Below are 6427 nucleotides of genomic sequence, written 5' to 3'. Positions count from 1 at the left end.
ACTCAACACCATCTGCACACTCATTACCATCTGCACACTCAACACCATCTGCACACTTAATACCGTCTGCACACTCAACACCGTCTGCACACTCAACACCGTCTGCACACTCAACACCCTCTGCACACTCAACACCGTCTGCACACTCAACACCGTCTGCACACTCAACACCGTCTGCACACTCATTACCATCTGCACACTCAATACCATCTGCACACTCAACACCGTCTGCACACTCATTACCATCTGCACACTCAACACCATCTGCACACTCAACACCATCTGCACACTCAACACCGTCTGCACACTCAACACCGTCTGCACACTCAACACCATCTGCACACTCAACACCGTCTGCACACTCAACACCGTCTGCACACTCAACACGGTCCACACACTCATACTTTCATGTTCATGCACACACCTAGTAAGGTTACAGAACAACAAGCCTTGGTCCCCTGGACAATGTGATTATAGTGAAACACTAAGGCTGTTTAAACGGTTCCGCAACCATTACAATATATACTCAAATGTTCCCATTATTTTTAGAATAATACAATATTTGCTCAGTATTTGTTTTGTTTATTGTACAAATCCTCATGAAGGGTGCCAATAATTTTGAAGTTGACTGTACACTGAGTGTACAAAACATTAAGAACACCTTCCTAATATTGAGTTGCACCCCCCTTTTGCCCTCAGAACAGTCTCAATTCATCAGGGCCTGGACTCTACAAGGTGGAGAAAGTGTCCCAATGGAATGCTGGCCCATTTTGACTCCAATGTTTCCCACAGTTGTGCCAAGTTGGTTGGATGTCCTTTGGTTGGTGGGCCATTCTTGATACACACAGGAAACTGTTGAGCATGAAAAACCAAGCAGTGTTTGCCGTTCTTGACACAAACCGGTGTTCCTGGCACCTACTACCAGACCCCGTTGAAAGGCACTTCAATATTTTGTCTTGTCCATTCACCCTCTGAATGGCACACATACACAAGCCATGTCTCAAGGCTTAAAATCCTTCTTTAACCTGTCTCCTCCCCTTCATCTACACTGTTTTGAAGTGGATTTAACAAGTGACATCAACAAGGGATTATTGCTGTCACTTGAAGTGGATCTCTTTGATCCCCCTACAGAGCACACACACCACAGTAATCTATAAATACTTCCTGCCAGACAGCCCAGGGAAAGCCCTTGTTGAGTACAGCCGCGCATGTTGTCTGTAAATATGCTCGCCAACCAACTGTCAGGGAAAACACTCTCTACATGCTGACTCACAGACATTCAGGGTGGAGTGGTTAACTGTGGTATTATTAACTGTTTGTTTTGACAATGATTTAGACTCCTCTGATTCCCAAATGCTTTGGGCTCCTCCAATTCCTCAATGCTTTAGACTCCTATGATTCCCAAATGCTTTACGCTCCTCTGATTCCTCAATGCTTTAGGCTCCTCCAATTCCCAAATGCTTTAGGCTCCTCCGATTCCTCGATGCTTTAGACTCCTCTGATTCCCCGCCAGGATCTCTTTCAGGCACCTCCACTAAACTTTGCAGTGGCAGGCAAAAGAAAACCCCTTGTGTAGCGTTTTCTAGTCTGGGCGTTTAGCGCCCTCTATTGGAGAAGAGTTATACTAAATGTTGTTTGGAGATTTGCAATAATTAGCAAGGCCCATGAGGCGGCTCATGTTCATTAAGGCAAGCAACAAAAACATATTCATAACATTTAGCACTGGAAAACAAAACATTAACCCTTCGCCTACAATTTCTGCGGAAATCTAACATAAAATAAATATCCATCAAAATCCATCAATTTAAGCTAGAGTTACTTTTTCATTTTTTTTGCATGGGCTGCATGTCTCAATCTAACGCATCCGCCGATATCATGAAATATTACTTTTCTAAATTGCATTATTACGGTTTTCATGATTATACATATCATTGGCTATGTAGTTATGTTTATGACAGAGAACAATTTGTTTATGCAAATGACTGTGCATGTCAGAGTGGGCGCAACAGGACGAAGGAAGTCAGGTGCAGGAGAGCAGAGATGAGTGAACAGGCACACTTTATTCAGGCAGAGGAAAACAGCCAGACGCTTCTGCGTCACAACACTCCGGCCCAAGGGAAAAAGCACGCAACTGCGTCACAACACTCCGGCCCAAGGGAAAAAGCACGCAACTGCATCACAACACTCCGGCCCAAGGGGAAAAAGCACGCAACTGAGGTCACAAAACTCCGGCCCAAGGGGAAAAAGCACACAACTGCATCACAAAACTCCGGCCCAAGGGGAAAAAGCACACAACTGCATCACAAAACTCCGGCCCAAGGGGAAAAAGCACACAACTGCGTCACAACACTCCGGCCCAAGGGGAAAAAGCGAATGCGCACAAGCTACACAAACAGGTACAAATAACAAAACCACGCAAAACCAGCCTGAAGCGTCACACACGTAACGAACGAACAATACCACACACAGACATGGGGGGGGTGTTGGCTAGAAGACCGGTGACGTCGACCGCCGAACGCCGCCCGAACAAGGTGAGGGACCGAATCCGGCGGGAGTCGTGACAGTGCATCTACCAGGGCCAAGTTATCCTGTGGCGTGCCACAGTGTTCGATAATTGGAACATTATAGTTAGTAGTTTTTATTATGTTTTAACAAACTTTTTTTTGTTTGTACTTATATATTGTATATTGTTTTTGTTGCTGTGTGGTTTTCATATCAGCCCTTGGGCTTTCTGGACAGAAAATAATCCCTATGTACCTTTTATGACCAGAGATCTGCTAATGAATCCTCATCCTGCTGACTTTATCCCGTCTCCACAATGTTTCTGATTGTTTACCAGAACACGTCTTGGACATTGTATACTGTTCCTTGTTTTATCACCTTTACCTGGTTGTATTCTGGTTTGTTGAAATATAAACAACTAGAAAACTAGTTAACAACTAGAAACAGGCTTCACTAAGCCAGATGTTGCCAACTGGGGTATTATTCAGTCAGTGACAATGTGTCTCTCGCTCTTTTTCTCTCTCTACAAACAAGCAAAGGATAAAATGATGCTTCAAATATAAATCAAGATGACTGTACTGGAGCTGTAGAGGCATCTGGTCTCAGTCCTGGAGCTGTAGAGGCGTCTGGTCTCAGTCCTGGAGCTGCAGAGGAGTCTGGTCTCAGTCCTGGAGCTGCAGAGGAGTTTGGTCTCAGTCCTGGAGCTGCAGAGGAGTCTGGTCTCAGTCCTGGAGCTGCAGAGGCGTCTGGTCTCAGTCCTGGAGCTGTAGAGGAGTCTGGTCTCAGTCCTGGAGCTGCAGAGGAGTCTGGTCTCAGTCCTGGAGCTGCAGAGGAGTCTGGTCTCAGTACTGGAGCTGTAGAGGAGTCTGGTCTCATTCCTGGAGCTGCAGAGGAGTCTGGTCTCAGTACTGGAGCTGTAGAGGAGTCTGTTCTCAGTACTGGAGCTGTAGAGGAGTCTGGTCTCAGTACTAGAGCTGCAGAGGAGTCTGGTCTCAGTACTAGAGCTGTAGAGGAGTCTGGTCTCATTCCTGAAGCTGCAGAGGAGTCTGGTCTCAGTACTAGAGCTGCAGAGGAGTCTGGTCTCAGTACTAGAGCTGTAGAGGAGTCTGGTCTCATTCCTGAAGCTGCAGAGGAGTCTGGTCTCAGTACTGGAGCTGTAGAGGAGTCTGTTCTCAGTACTGGAGCTGTAGAGGAGTCTGGTCTCAGTACTAGAGCTGCAGAGGCGTCTGGTCTCAGTCCTGGAGCTGTAGAGGAGTCTGGTCTCAGTACTGGAGCTGTAGAGGAGTCTGGTCTCAGTACTGGAGCTATAGAGGAGTCTGGTCTCAGTCCTGCTACTCTGTGTGTGTGTGTGTGTGTGTGTGTGTGTGTGTGTGTGTGTGTGTGTGTGTGTGTGTGTGTGTGTGTGTGTGTGTGTGTGTGTGTGTGTGTGTGTGTGTGTGTGTGTGTGTGTGTGTGTGTGTGTGTGTGTGTGTGTGTGTGTGTGCATTTCAGTGCATGCTTGTGAGTGTCTCTATGTATGAGTATTCCTGTATGATGTGCATGAGCCTGTTTGTGTTGTAAAAGTAGGTGGTGGTATGTGTACCAAATTGAGCTAAACTCATTGGCTGAACTTATTACATTATTCATGAAAAATGTAAACGCCAGTTAATGTAATAACCACCGGTTATTAGCAGAAAAAGTCATTACGTTTACCGGCACGTTATTTATATTGACCTATTTTTGTTACATCACAAATAGAAAAGTTATTACATTTACCAGTGTTATTACATTGACCAGTGTTATTACATTTACCAGTGTTATTACATTGACCAGTGTTATTATATTTACCAGTGTTATTACATTTACCAGTGTTATTATATTTACCAGTGTTATTATATTTACCAGTGTTATTACATTTACCAGTGTTATTACATTTACCAGTGTTATTATATTTACCAGTGTTATTACATTTACCAGTGTTATTACATTACAAATAGAAAAGTTATTACATTTACCAGTGTTATTACATTTACCAGTGTTATTACATTTACCACTGTTATTACATTTACCAGTGTTATTACATTACAAATAGAAAAGTTATTACATTTACCGGTGTTATTACATTTACCAGTGTTATTACATTTACCAGTGTTATTACATTGACCAGTGTTATTACATTTACCAGTGTTATTACATTTACCAGTGTTATTACATTTACCAGTGTTATTACATTTACCAGTGTTATTACATTGACCAGTGTTATTACATTTACCACTGTTATTACATTTACCACTGTTATTACATTTACCAGTGTTATTACATTTACCACTGTTATTACATTACAAATAGAAAAGTTATTACATTTACCAGTGGTATTACATTTACCAGTGTTATTACATTTACCCGTGTTATTACATTTACCCGTGTTATTACATTTACCCGTGTTATTACATTACAAATAGAAAAGTTATTACATTTACCGGTGTTATTACATTTACCAGTGTTATTACATTTACCAGTGTTATTACATTTACCACTGTTATTACATTTACCCGTGTTATTACATTTACCAGTGTTATTACATTTACCAGTGTTATTACATTGACCAGTGTTATTACTGTTACCAGTGTTATTACATTGACCAGTGTTATTACATTGACCAGTGTTATTACATTTACCAGTGTTATTACATTTACTGTTGTTACAGGCCTGCAGGACCCCTGTTCAACATTGTCTCCTCTCAGAATGTCAAGCTACTTCTATGAATGAAAGATGAATTTTCATTTTAAAGAATGAATGAAGCTCTAAACAAGATGTTGTGAATCTGAGAAAGCTCTAAATGTTCTTTCTCTCCTAGAGGGTGGGTCTGACTTCCTGTCTGTAGCCCATGTGACTTCCTGTCTGTAGCCCATGTGACTGACAATGACAGTTGTGATGACATCATGATGGTTATTCCTCCACTAAGGTAACAGAGAATGATGTGTGAAAAAGTTACTGATGCACATATGAGACTTATGCCTTTGTAATAGTGGTGTGACATTTAAACTTTTAATAAACCAATTTGGGATCTTCAACATTTAGAATTATTATTCTTTTATTTGTTTTAATACAAAATGTATGCACAAAAATTCATTTGAAAAGACCCGACTTGAATGTAACACTTAACTAGTTGCCTTGAACACAGCTCCCTAGCAAGCTCAACAAGCTCCAGCTGCTAACCATTGCCAATCAGCCTCAACTACTTTTGCAACACTTAACTCGTTGCCTTGACCGTAACTCCTCAAACAAGCTCCTGCTACCAACTGCTAATCAGCCTCCACACCTGTCCTCACTCTCCTTAATCACCACTACCACCCTACTTTAAACCTGACCAAAACAGTCATTCCTCCTCATTTTGTGTCACATCCATCCTCCACCTTCTTTCTCATTTTTACTTAGGTTTCGTCAACGGTCTTCTGGGGTTTATTGCCATCATCACAGCGGCTGGACTACCACAGTCTGACGGTGAAGTCTACCTGAGACTCCAAGCCAAACCCTACAGAGTCCACACCTCCGGTTCCTTCATCTGCAGCCCTCTGCTTTAATACCCTAATGGCATATCTAGAACCAGACTACAAGATGCCATGTAGAAAAACGTGACGGTCCCGACGGAGAAATTATACAACGACTCTGCTCTGCAAGTACAAAGCACAAGCTCTACAATCACCATACGTGGCGTTAACAACAGCCTGTTGGACGTCTATTAACACGCTGTTATACATCACTGCAAAGAGCCATCACACGGATGAGAAGTGGGACATGACGTACTGACAACTGATGGAGGAGAGACACAGCAGAGAGCCTAAAACGTTGTTGAGTGGGTGGGGGACAGCTGTAACTAACCAGATTACAACCAGGTAAAGGCGATAAAACAAAGGTACATCAGGATTATATTTTTGTCCAGAAA

At 42.6% G+C, this 6427-nt stretch overlaps 1 long non-coding RNA gene across 1 annotated transcript; it reads left to right on the top strand.

Moving 5' to 3' along the window:
* The first annotated feature begins 5083 nt into the window (after positions 1-5083).
* Positions 5084-6427, top strand: LOC109876921 (uncharacterized). The gene is made up of 2 exons (XR_002253101.2): positions 5084-5446; positions 5920-6427. It is a non-coding gene; the product is annotated as an uncharacterized LOC109876921 (long non-coding RNA).

This window comes from Oncorhynchus kisutch, unplaced genomic scaffold (genome assembly GCF_002021735.2).
Source record: "Oncorhynchus kisutch isolate 150728-3 unplaced genomic scaffold, Okis_V2 scaffold1028, whole genome shotgun sequence".
Taxonomy (NCBI): domain Eukaryota; kingdom Metazoa; phylum Chordata; class Actinopteri; order Salmoniformes; family Salmonidae; genus Oncorhynchus; species Oncorhynchus kisutch.
This window is presented reverse-complemented; position numbering and strand designations above follow the sequence as displayed.